A 14095-nucleotide genomic window follows, 5' to 3' on the forward strand; every position below is an offset into this window, starting at 1 on the left:
TTTTCGGCGTCCAGCTTCGCCCAGTGCACCTTCGCCCGGGCAAAAGCCCTGCGCGCACCCTCGATGCAGACGGACCGCTTTATGACTTCAAGCCGTGGGCAGGCATTCACAAGCCGCCTCACCAGGCCGAAGTAGCTATCAGGCAGGGGCTCACCAGGCCACATCCGGACTATAAGACCCTTCATGGCCTGTTCGGCCGCCTTGTGGAGCTCGACCAGTTGCTTCAGCTGGTCGGTCAAGGGCATTGGGTGTTTGGTCCCAGTATACTGAGACTAGAACAACTTCTCCATCGAGCTCCCCTCCTCAGCCCGGTAGAACTCTGCGGCATCCGACACACTGCGGGGTAGATCTGCGAACGCTCCTGGAGAGCTCCGAACTCGGGTAAGTAAAAAGAAAGTTTCCTTCACATGCTTGCTTTGCATAATGAATGCCTTACCCGCTGCTATCTTCTTAACCGCCTCAATTTCCCAGAGGGCCTTTTGGGCTTCGGCCTTGGCATGTTGTGCGCTTTCGAGGGCCTTCGCAAGCTCGGACCCTTGTGTCTTAGAGTCAAGCTCCAAGGACTCGTGTTTTTTGGCGAGAGCCTGGAGCTCTTGCTGCACCTCGCCTACTCGGGCTTCTTGCTTTTCTCGCTCGATGCGCTCCTTGGCCGCTTTGTCTTCGGCCTCGGATAGCGCCTTCTGCAGGGACGCCACTTCGGTCGTGGCCCCTAGCAAAATTCATGACGATCCTATTATTCTAAAAACCAAATTTTTTATAATATACAAACGGGGTATCACTTACCTTCGTTCTCTTCGAGCTACCTCTTGGTAAGGCAGAGCTCTTCCTTTGACCGCTCAAGGTCCCGCTTCAGTGCGGCGACCTCCGCAGTACGTGCGGCAGCGGCTAGCAGTGAAGCCTGCATATGCACATAGACATATTCCGATTAGACTCCTGCGGTTATTATTTGATCCTCTATTCGGCCTTCCTTTGCGAATGCCAAACAGAGCATCAGGGGCTACTGTCTATGCGGTGACATTCTCTTATAATCTGGGTACTTACCTCAAAGCCTGTTAGGAGGCTGGCACAGGCTTCAGTCAGTCCTCTCTTGGCGGACTGAACCTTCTTGACCACCGCACTCATAATGGTGCGGTGCTCTTCATCGATGGAAGCGCCGCGAAGCCCTTCCAGCAAGTTGACCGATGCCTCTGGATGAACAGAGGCCATCAGCACACACGGCTTGCCCCCCTTAGCGAGGGGTTGCCGGACAGAATCCGGAACCACTGGAGGTTCCGGCGCCGTATTCAGCTTGGGGCTAGACTTTCCGCCCCCGGCGTTAGGGCCCAGAGGAGTCTTGCCCCTCGTGCGCCCAGCGCCAAGAATGTCGCCTTGAAGCGTCTCCGGAACTGTCTCCCCTTGGTTCAGTCCCCTTTGAGACAACACCTCGGCGTCGTCCGTAGGGCAGGGGGAGGAGGCGGTCTGGAGTGAATTGTTGTTCCTATCCGACGGGCCCAGAGAATCATCTGACGAAGATACGTCGATGTGGGCTCGGGATGGGCTGCATAATCATGCGCGGCATGATAAGAAACAGTACAATAAGACGTACCAAGAATTGTTAGGATATCCAGATACTCACGACTTTGCCAGGGGCTTGTCCCTGGGCAACCACTCCTCGTTGCTGAAAGCGGCCGTCGTGGAGCAGTCCGGGAGGAGGGTCCTTCCCTTCTTGGACCCTTCGGCCTCCCCTGATGGGGCGACCTTCCTTTTCTTGTCCTCCCCGGCTGGGGGGGAGAACTTTCCTCTTCTTCCTCCTCGTTTTCGTGGGAGGAGTGCACCTCGGTGTTTTCGGACGATGAGTCCGATATAACCTTGCGCCGGAGACCCTTCCTGGTCCCCGTGGCCTTCTTCGCCAGCACCTCATAAGGCGTCGGAACCAGCATCTCCGTTAGGAGAGCATCTGCTGGATCTTTGGGCAGGGGGGCTGGACAATCGATCTGCTCCGCTGTCGCTACCCAGTCCTGTTAAATAGCGTGGAGGCTTAGATCCCACGCATGGTTAAACCAGGGAAAATGAACATCTTATAAGATATAAAAGACTTACCGGATTAGCAGGGCGCTTTGCGCTGAGTCCGCGGTCCTCGGTAAGGGGAGGACGTACCTCAGCGCCCTTGAACAGCACCTTCCAGACGTCCTTGTGTGTCGTGTCGAAGAGCTCTCGCAGCGTCTGGTGCTCGGCCGGGTCGAACTCCCACAAATTGAATGCCCGTCTTTGACACGAGAGGATCCGGCGGAAGAGCATGACTTGGACCACGTTGACGAGCTTGATTTTCTTGCTCATCATGTTTTTGACGCAGGTCTGGAGTCCGGTCAGCTCTACCGAGGAACCCCGGGATAGGCCCTTCTCTTTCCAGGAGGTGAGCCGCATGGCGATTCCGGATCAAAATTTGGGGGCCGCCACCCAGTTGGTGTCGCGCGGCTCGGTGATGTAGAACCACCCCGATTGCCACCCCTTTATGGTCTCCACATAGGAGCCTTCGAGCCAGGTGACGTTGGGCATTTTGCCCACCATGGCGCCTCTGCACTCTGCTTGCTGGCCGACCACCACCTTCGGTTTAATGTTGAAGGTCTTCAGCCATAAGCCGAAGTGGGGCTTGATGCGAAGGAAGGCCTCGCACACGATGATAAACGTCGAGATGTTGAGGATGAAATTGGGGGCCAGATCGTGAAAGTCCAGCCCGTAGTAGAACATGAGCCCGCGGACAAACGGGTGGAGGGGAAATCCCAATCCGTGGACAAAGTGGGAAAGAAAAACCACCCTCTCATGGGGTTCTGGGGTAGGGACGATCTGCCCCGCATCTGGCAGCTGGTATGCGATATCCGCGGCCAGATATCCTGCTCCCCGAAGCTTTGTGATGTTCTCCTCCGTAACGGAGGAGACCATCCACTTGCCTCCTGCTCCGGACATGCTTGGAGTAGTTTGAGGAGGAAATGCGAACTTGGGTGCTAGAGCTCGAGTGCGCAAGAATGGGTGAGCAAGGAGGAAGAGGGCGTGGGTGAAAAGAGGAATCCCTGTCCCTTTATAAGGGCGGAAGAAACTATACGCCTCCCCACCTGACTGGTAAATTCGCTTATTCCCCAAGCGCCGTAATTGATGGCGCGGTTGGGTTACCCACACCCGTATTGATGAGAATCCCGTGATAAGGGGACACGATCTCTGCTTCGACAAGACGTGCCAAGAAAACCGCCTCGCAATGTGTGCAGTAGCTGGTTGAGAAAAACGGTTCGAATAATGACCGAGTCGTGGTGTGATGTCATGCTGCCGAATGTGTCAGCGGATTAGATTTGTGGAAATATTATTCTCTCTATGGTGGTATGTGGAATTTGTTTTACAGAGCCGGACACTATCCTTGTGTTCAAAATCTTCTATGGAATATTCGGAGGAGGAACCCGCCTTGCAATGCCGAAGACAATCTGCACGCCGGACTCATCGTCATTGAAGCCTGGTTCAGGGGCTACTGAGGGAGTCCTGGATTAGGGGGTCCTCGGACAGCCGGACTATATCCCTTAGCCGGACTGTTGGACTATGAAGATACAAGATTGAAGACTTCGTCCCGTGTCCGGATGGGACTCTCCTTGGCGTGGAAGGCAAGCTTGGCAATACGGATATGTAGATCTCCTCCCTTGTAACCGACTCTGTGTAACCCTAGCCCCCTCCGGTGTCTATATAAACCGGAGGGTTTAGTCCATAGGACAACAACAATCATACCATAGGCTAGCTTCTAGGGTTTAGCCTCTACGATCTTGTGGTAGATCAACTCTTGTAATACTCATATCATCAAGATCAATCAAGCAGGAAGTAGGGTATTACCTCCATCGAGAGGGCCCGGACCTGGGTAAACATTGTGTCCCCCGCCTCCTGTTACCATCCGCCTTAGACGCATAGTTCGGGACCCCCTACCCGAGATCCGCCGGTTTTGACACCGACAATCGGTCCCACCGAATTGACATGTCGGTCCCACCAAGAATCCTAACGTTCACATTTTGAACTAAATCGGTCCGACCGAGTTCTCCAAATCGGTCCCACCGAGTTTGGTGATTTGTGTGTAACGGTTAGATTTTGTGTGGAGGCTATATATACCCCTCCACCCACTCTTCATTCATGGAGAGAGCCATCAGAACATGCCTACACTTCCAATACATATTTTCTGAGAGAGAACCACCTACACTTGTGTTGAGGTCAAGATATTCCATTCCAACCACATAAATCTTGATCTCTAGCCTTCCCCAAGTTGCTTTCCACTCAAATCTTCTTTCTACCAAATCCAATCCTATGAGAGAGAGTTGAGTGTTGGGGAGACTATCATTTGAAGTACAAGAGCAAGGAGTTCATCATCAACACACCATTTGTTACTTCTTGGAGAGTGGTGTCTCCTAGATTGGCTAGGTGTCACTTGGGAGCCTCCGACAAGATTGTGGAGTTGAACCAAGGAGTTTGTAAGGGCAAGGAGATCGCCTACATCATGAAGATCTACCCTAGTGAGGCAAGTCCTTCGTGGGCGACGGCCATGGTGGGATAGACAAGGTTGCTTCTTCGTGGACCCTTCGTGGGTGGAGCCCTCCGTGGACTCGCACAACCGTTACCCTTCGTGGATTGAAGTCTCCATCAACGTGGATGTACGATAGCACCACCTATCGGAACCACGGATAAAAAATCTCCGTGTCAACATTGCGTTTGCTCCCTGAATCTCATCCCTTTACCTTCATGTGCAATTGTTTTACATTCCGCTGCTATACTCTTAGAATTGCATGTGTGGGTTGATTGCTTGACTTGTGATAAGTTGCTAAAATCTGCCAAGAACTAAAATTGGGAAAAGGCTAGATTTTTATTTGGTCAAGTAGTCTAATCACCCCCCTCTAGACATACTTTCGATCCTACACCCTTAAGCGATGGCATCTTGACATCACACGTATCATTATGAAGCGGCATCAACTTGCACAAGGCGAGGCCTCCGTCGTCCGCGCCCATGCGAACAAGCTTATAGCGAAGAAGATAAGGGAGATCAAACCGCTTCTGGACCCTTGGGTTCCTTGTAATGATGTTATTAGTTGAGTCGAGAATGTTCTTGAACGAACCTGCCATGCTAGCCGAGGTGATGACGTCGCATCGATCAATGAGTTCCCCCACCACGTCATCTTTCAGATCGGGGCAAGAATAATGGGGTCGTTTCCGGCTTGTTCCCTCCATGGAGAAGACGATCGAACAATGGCAGAAGGAAGGGTGAAGGCAAATGGAGGAGGGAGGAAGAGCGTGCGATAGCAGTTCCAAATCGAGAGGGAAAGGCGAAGAGTCAGTGGACGGTTGCCAGTTTGCCACAGTACACGAAGAGGCGCCCCGGCCTACACGTCCTTTCGGAAATTGTACAAAAGGACTCGCCATCGTCTCACTGACATGTTGGAACGGGACCACATGTCAACGAAACATGGTGTGTAATTTCTCGTGCAAAATGCGATCTGGCCGCGTTGGCCCGAGGTGCCGCATTAGTTATTGACCTTTATTTTTTTAATGGCGTGCCGTTCACTTTTGAAGCACGACTAACTAGTATTGTTTGCAGAGAAAATATAAACTACTCTACCACTACTCCACCTCTAGTACTAGTAGTATTAAAAAGATATATAGGCTGGAGCTTCAGAGCTTTCTTGCTAAGGGCTGCCCACTTGCTTCTCACACTATCACCCTCTCTCCGGATCTAAAAAGACGACCTCTCTCTCCCTCCTCACCGGTGGTCACAGATCCGCCGGGGAAGAAAAGGACGTGCAGTGTTGACGCACTCGTCATCGGCGAGCGAGATCACGCACTGACGACAAGGCCGCCCTCTCAGACCTAGCGCCCGCGCGGGATGGCCTCCGTCCCCAAGCTCGCTGCCGTAGTGCGTGCGGAGGACGACGACCACGAGCGAAGCCACTTCCCGCCGACCCTCAGGTATGCTACCTCTTTTTGAACCATACCCTTGTTCTATTGCCCCATCTGCCACATCGCTGCACAGTGGCGGAGACATCACACGGCGAACTGGGGCTGTTGCCCGGGCTCCCATGGTGCAACTCCATGAAGCTCTAGTACAAAAAATTGGGTGAAGTAGAATTTTGTTTGGGCAAAAACAAATTAATTTGGCAGCACTTAGATCTTGCCCAGGCTCTAAACTTGAGCTGGCTCCGCCACTATCGCTACATGTGGATCTTTTTCCACTCCACCATCTTCCCAATTTCTTGTCCTCTGCTCTGCTGGTCATGCAGACGAAAACCTTAATTTGCACTATTAAAGGAAACCCTACTTCATGCAGACTAATCCATGTCTGGGTTGAATAAGGAAAGGAAGGGAGACTGTACTGTCCAAGAGAGTAGGCATCGAACCCGCATCTAGGTTGAAAAGGGGAAAATCAGTAGCTAAGGAACGAGTCTCGTGTCTCTTGGTTGAAGAAGGGTAGAAAGGCATGACAACGCAATAGAGAATGACCAGGTCGATCGGTTTGTTGTCCTCACATAGGAAAAAGGTGGCTAAAGAGAACAAAAATGGAACATAATCCACATATGCTGCCTGGATATTTGTTGCTCTGGGCAACCATACCTCCCTCACCACTCTATGCGTCCGTGGAGGTACATCGTACTGGTGCACCCACTGTCTGAATGGGTCTCCCATGCTCTTATTGCCACTTTTTTGCTGTTAGTATAACGCCAGCGGTAAAGTCAATCAATGCTACTGCTAAAGTGATGCCACATTTAACTAATGCCGCAGTCAGTCTAATGCCACCGATAAATTTAAGCAATGCCATTTAATGTCTCTGGATTATTTCAGGGTTAGCTGTTGATTGTGGACGTATTAAAGATTTTTCAGCTAAGGCATTCTAATGTTCTTGCACAACCAGTATACCAACGATGAAACTTGTTACTACCTTTAGATTTTTGCACTGTTAATGCTTATAGATTACATACCTCACTTTCATGAGATAAGTCAATTATTTTGTACAGTGTCACCAAAATGCCAAGGCGCTGATGTCATTTTATTTTGGTTAAACTGCACAAAAAATTATGAAGACAAGAGGAAAGGTCAAGAGTGGGCACCTCCTCCTTTGGCTATTGTATTGATTCGTTCGATCAAGTTTTATGTTTGATCGATTATCAAGATTGGGATAGCAATTTTTCATGTCCACTCGAGTTCGAAATGATATTTACCTTGAAGGTACATGGTTTGCAATTTTTTAATACTGTCATTAGTTAATAATGCTAGTTACCTTCAGACTTTTGTATTTGGTTTAATGCTCTTGCACAGCTAGTATACCAATGCTGAAACTTGTTACCTTTACATTTTGTATTGTTAATTCTTATAGAAATCTTCCAGTGCTAGAGCTTATGGAAATTTGTTCAGTAAAACCATTGTATTGTACCCTGTAATAAAATAACTACTCTACTGTTGCACTAGCCACTGGATTAGTGTATATTTGTACTATTCGAATGGTGTTGCATTAGCGTATGGACATATATAAAGTGTGGCAAGCTTTCCGAGATATGTGCTCAAGAAAACTACTACCTGTTTTTCTAAATACTGACCGTTTCGGTACTTTAAATTGAATTGTGAAAACGTCTTATATTAAGGAACAGAGGGTGTAGAGTTCACTCAAATTATCCCGGTAAAGCTAGTCACACCTTTGTTAAAATTAATGTTCATTATGTTATCGGAGGAGGTCTGTATGTTTGTCTCTAATGCCTGTCGACAACATACCTGACATCATGATGTAATGTTAAGCCATTTCCTTTTGTACAGTGTCACTGAATTGTCAAGGCGGTGATGGCATTTTATTTTAGTTGAACTGCACAAAATATGCTTAAAAGAAGAGGAAAGGTCAGGAATCGATCACTCTTTCAGAAAGAACTACATATGCCTTTCTGACATCAGCAGTTGTTGCCTTATTTATTCCTTCAAACAGGTGGTTAGAAACAGTCTTGCTACCTTTTCCCATTAAGAAATTGGAATGCTTATATTTGTGAGTCTATGCTTCAACTAGTGCCACTTTTATAGTAATCACACTTTCAATATCTATGCAAACAGGGATGCTCGATTTTAGTGGAACTGCACAAAAAGTCCAGCTGGTTCAACATTAGGAGCATGTTTTCTTCCAAACCTTTATATCCAATTGGTGGCACTATGAGCTGTTCATTACGAAGGTACATGGTTTGCTACTATCTTTCTACTCTTTTTGTACTGTCATTAGATAGTAATACTAGTGGTTTGCATGTGAATTTATTGGCAGGGTGGACCTACATTGGAGGTGCAGGACAAGATTCAATGATTGGATGCTCAATTTCGGTTGTATCGATTTCACCTCTTCCATCATTGCGAACATGGATATCCTTGGTCTGATGAAGAATAGGCGCTATATTTCTGCTCTGAACCAGCAAATCAATTCAGTATGAAATTGTCCAGGGCAAAACATGACTGTATCAAATTGTCCAGTGCAAAACATGATAGATTCTAAGCGGAAGAGACATGTTTAAACTGAAAATACAAGGTGGGGTATATGTTTACTAGCTGCTTGATATTTGTGCAGACAAAGATGTCTGCCCGTTGCTATTTGGCAAACACACAAAGTGGCCGCAATTTTGGTTGAACTGCACAAGAGAATAGTATAGTCACTGCATGCAGTGCCATTTGAAAATAGACATAGAAAGATTGAATAGTCACTTCATGGACTGCAGAAAAGTAGTACTGTACTATTTATTGGCCAACACTAGGTGCTTCATTGCTTTGGTGTTATTATACAATGGGCATCATTTTGCCTAAGTTAAAGTTTGTATTCCGAAAATAGTCTCGCCGTGTGATCGAGAGAAGATCAAATCATATTGCAGGGGATGTTCCTCCATCATGTGTGGTTCATTCTCATGGTTCCAGCTGTTGGTGAAACCATTTACGTTTGCAAGAGGAATTGTAGACTTCACAAACAAATTTGTCTTTCAGTCTGTACTGAATGTTGGCCAAGAGAAGCATCCATGTTAGTAGGAAGAACAGATGTTTTTTCTAGATCTTTGCTTTTGGAGCTACATATTTATATATGATCTGTGAATCATTGAGATGCAGTAACATGTTGATCTTATGAATGGGAATCGTACTAGTTGGTTTTTGAATTTGGGCTACTAATGTGAACATATTACAATGCCAGGCATGTGAGTCTCGTGTGAACATTTTGAACGGATCGGCTCTTACTGCTGTGCATAGCATGATCCTTATTTCTGTGTTCTCAGTGTTTACAAGTTACTAACAGTTCCTTATTTCTGTTCGCTCAGTGTTTACAAGTTACTGATCGATCACTAGCTAGCCTACTAATGCGCTCCTGGCAGTTTTAGTTCCGACGCAAGATCTTAAGTGGTAGTTTTTTGAATAAAAATGCCTACCTCTCAAGAAACTGACAAGCTGCTCTAAAGAAAATGCCATGCGAATCTGAAGAAACTGCCAGCAAAAACATTCACAAATGCCTTATCTCCCAGCGAACGTTCATCAGCTAATGCGATCGTACACGTACACCATCCGACCTACTCGATCCTACACGTACACTATCCGACCTACTCGATCCTACACGGATAAATAGCGGATCACGCACGTACTACCTCCTTTCCGGTTTGCAGGGCTCAATTCAAAAAACGACCTACTCGATCCTACACGAATAAATAGCAGATCACGCACGTACTACCTCATTTCCGGTTTGCAGGGCTTAATTCAAAAATCTAACCAACCAAGGTAGATGATGAGTGGTGGAATCATTTTTGACAAGAAGGGAGTAGCTCATCTGGATGATTCGAGTGCCCTCGTTTGACCGTCATGCCGGCGTGCGACCCAGCACGGATGGGACGCACCACTGAAGGGACGGGATGGCACAGTCATAATTTCAGTTTTTCTAGTTTTCCACGGCAAGCTGGCACGCTAAGCCATGCCTGCTTATGCATTGAATTCCGATGACCGTGATGACCGTCGCGTTTCCCGCGACACGCTAGTTCGCCTACCTTCCGCCTATAATTACTGTTTCCCGGGCTTCTCCGGTGGCACCATCACCCAACTCGCCCTATCCTCATAAGCTCCCACCGGCCCGACGTCGCTCGCCACTTATCCTCGCTCTCGCCACGTCCGACATGCCCCCGCCTGTCCGCGATAGGCGACACCGAAGGCGGTCACCGCCGGAACTAGTGTTCGTTTTTTCACCGGAAGGCAGACGGAGGGAGGAGGCATTCTATCGGTCTTTAGATGGCAATGCGGAGATCGAGGAGTTGTTGGAGCGCGACCGCCTGGCGGAGGAGCAGGAGTTGTTGGAGTGCGACCGCTTGGCGGAGGAGCAGCGTATCGCCGATTTGCGCCGCCAACGGGACATGGAGCAGCAGCGCACCAACGCTGTGAGTCGCGAGCAGAGCGCCCGCAACTGGGCCGACTATGTGGAGGCCGGCGCCCGGCAAATAGCCCTGGAGGCTGTCGGGCACGCACGCGTTCGCAACGCTGATTTTTACTACCAACTCGTCAAGTGGGTTTCCCGCTTAGAAGCCGAAGCTTCGGTGGACCACGCCGGCATGGAAAGGGCCAACGCGCCCTATCGCACCTCTGGCAAGTCCGAGGCGAGGCGAAGGACGCCGGTGCCGGTGTTTAGCGTGTACCGCAGATGGCGACCGGCATCGTCTTGTTAGCTAAGAGTAAGTTAGTACTTGTACGCTACTAGAGTATTAGTGGGAGTAGATAGTTAACTTGGCTATGATGGATGTCAACGTGGAAGTTCAGTATTCTATATGTGGATCAGACCTGTTACTTTGCTCTGAATGTTGAACTTTCCGTTTGAACGTATGGAATGGGCTGTTATTTTTTTAAATGGGTTGTATTTGTCCTCCACGGGTTTAGAGGCTGACTTGTGGGCCTACCAAGTTGACGCGTACACAATCAGGAGATGATTGTACATGGAGAGGATGACAGCAGGGACCCGCCAAGGTCATGGCAGTATGCAAGCAAGTGCCTCCTTATTTCAAGTCAATAAAAAAATGGCTCCTCCTAATGGATTTCTGACATCTGGGTCCCATGCCATTGTCAACGTAGTCAATAAACGAGAGAATTGCACAACGAGCGGCTGACACCAGGGACCCAGCAGCTCGCCCAGTTATTTTTGTTTTGGGTTAATTTGATAAATGCCACTCCAAATCTGGTGTTTCTGAGAAATGCTGCTGCAATTTCCAAACTTTGAAAAATGCCATTTCATGCCATTTCCAGTGACATTTTTCGAAGTCTGGAGTGGCATTTTTCAAAGTTTGCAAATTGCACTGGCGTTTTCCAAAGTTTGCAAAAATTGCAGTGGCATTTTTCAAAGTTTGGAAATTGCAGTGGCATTTTTATGAATCGCCATAACTGGAGTGGCATTTATCTAATTTGTTCTTGAGACGAAAGCAGGGTGTCAACTGGGCTGTGCGGGGCACTCTGGCCTGTCTAGACAGCCTTCTCTTTTATGTTTACCACTGACCAGCCGAGTAGTTTTTTTTTCTTTCTGAAAATGGCTAGCCCGGTTTTTTTTGTGATTTGCCAAGTAAGTCGCTTTGTCAGGCCTGTTGGGCTGCAAATCTTTCAAGATGAGGAGAGCTTCATTCGGCTAGACGAGAAAATGGCCTATCAGTAATGAGAAATGGGCTGTACATTTTTTAAACACATCAAACTGACAATTAGTTTCAAATTTCTTTTTTTCATTTCGAGATTTTAAATTGCATTAATTTTTATGCGTGGACAGTTTGTTGGATTTTATATTGATATACATTTATTTTTAAAATCAGTTTGAATGTGACTCAAAATTTTGGGATTAAAAATAGTTCATCCAACCTTAAGAATATGGGCTGTAATGCTAACAAAAAGAATATGGGCTCCAAAAAAAACCTTAAGAATTAGCAAATGGGCTGTAAATTATTAGAAATAATGGCAGATGGGTTGTATGCTGTTTTCCACAGATTTGAGGCTTTCCTAGAAAAAAGGTTGACGCACAAGCAGTGACTGTTGGATGTCCATCCAACGGGCGTCGTGCTTCTTCAATCTCTGCTCTTCCTGCTCCAGCCGCTCAAACAAGTGTCGGCGGGACTGCCTGCTCCCTCCTCCCCGTGGCCGGCTGTGCTGCCGCGCAGGCCTCATCGCCCCACCGTACTCCCATTGCTGGCCTAGCCATCCCTCTAGTCACCCACACCTGCTGTTATTCTCCGGCGACGATAGACGAACCAGTAAACCCTCGTACAGTCGTACTCCCCTCAGCGTGGGAAACAACTGCCGAGTCTTCCCTACCTCCGTGTCGTTCCCTTCCTAGGCCTCGCCGTCGTCCAGCGCCCTGGTGCTCTCGGCGCGGCCAGGTCAACATGGTCAACGACCAACATGCATCTGAAGTGGACTGTACGTGGAGAGGCTGACTGCTGGGTCCACGGCCGCACACAAGGAAATGCCTCCTTATTACGCGCAAAATAATGATTCCTCCACCTGACATCTGGGACCCACCGAAAGGGCCTCTGTATTTCGTGAAAAAACGTTACCGCCGTTGACAGCTCGGACCCACCAGCTATATCTTCGCACGCAAGGAAGTGCGTCCTTATTACGCACAAAAAAATGAATACTCCCCCTGCTAGCTGGGACCCAGTATAGTGGCAGGCTGACTTGTGGGCCTACTAAGTTGACGGGGACGGAGGGCTTTGTCAACTTAGTCAATATGCACGATTCTAGCTCCAGTGACCGTATGATGTCCATCCAACGGCCGTAGTACTTCTTCAACCTCTGGTCTTATTGCTCCAGCCGCCCAAACCAGCGCCGGTCGTGCCTCGTGCTCCTGCCTCCCGTGGCCGGCTGCGATGCGGCGGAGGCCTCACCGCTCCCTACTACTCCCACCGCTGGCCAGGCCATCCCTCTACTCACCCACATCCCCTGTTATTCTGCCGCAACGGTAGCCTCACACTGTAGAGAACTAGTGAACCCTTGTACTCCTCTACGCGTGGGCATCCACTACCGCGTCTTCCTCGGCTCCGCGTCGTCCCCTTCCTAGGCCTCGCTATCGTCCACCGCCCTGGTGCTCTCGGCGCGGCGTGGTCAACATGGTCAAGTAATGGCTTCCATCGGACGTGGACTGTACATGGAGAGGCTGGCAGCTGGGTCCACGGCCGCAGCAAGGAAGTGCCTCCTTATTACGAGTAAAATAATTATTCCTCCACCTGACAGCAGGGACCCACCGGACGGGCCACCGTATTTCGCGAAAAAAACGTTTCCCCCTTACTGCTGGGACCCAGCAACTACATCTTCGCCCGCAAGGAAGTGCGTCCGGGCAAAAAAAATGAGTCGCCCCCCTGACTGCTGGGACCCACCAGCTACATCTTCGCATGCAAGGAAGTGCCTGACAGTCGGGACCCACCTGGTCGAAGCGTACGTAGCATTGTCATTCTGGTCGCGAACGTGTACGTACATACTGGTCGATGTAGAGGCGCGCACGTAGCATGTACACGTATGTACAGCGGCCAGTGTGCAAGAAAGAAAATACGGCCACGTACGTACATACGGGCAGGGTCTCGAACGCCTACTCGCGCATACGTACGGCCAGGGCTCATGTACATGGCTGGGTCGGAACGGAGAAATGGCGTCATCGTCGTGTTCATGGGGAGGCAACGGAATGCGTCGTGTTCATCGGGAGGCAACGGAACGCATGGGAGCCAACCGGCTTGGACGGAACAGCCGATGGAAACGAAGCCTGGCGTACCACAGAACGAAGGAAACGGCCTTGTGTTCGACCGGCCACGTTCGAAACGGGATCCTGTTCATCGGGAGGGGTCTGGCGTACCGCAGAACGGAGGAAACAGACCTCTTACGGTCGAAACGGGGGTCCTGTTGATCGGGAGGGGTATGGCATACCGCAAAACGGAGGAAACAGACTTGTGTTGGAGCGCTACGGTCGAAACGGGGGTCCTGTTCATCGGGAGGGGTGTGGCGTTCCGCAAAACGGGACTCCACGGGATACTGTTCATCTCCACCGTCGACCCCCTCCAGCCTCAACGGGCTACTGTTCATCCACCGTCGACCTCCTCCAGCCTCC

Source organism: Triticum aestivum, chromosome 3D, assembly GCF_018294505.1.
Source record: "Triticum aestivum cultivar Chinese Spring chromosome 3D, IWGSC CS RefSeq v2.1, whole genome shotgun sequence".
Lineage (NCBI taxonomy): Eukaryota > Viridiplantae > Streptophyta > Magnoliopsida > Poales > Poaceae > Triticum > Triticum aestivum.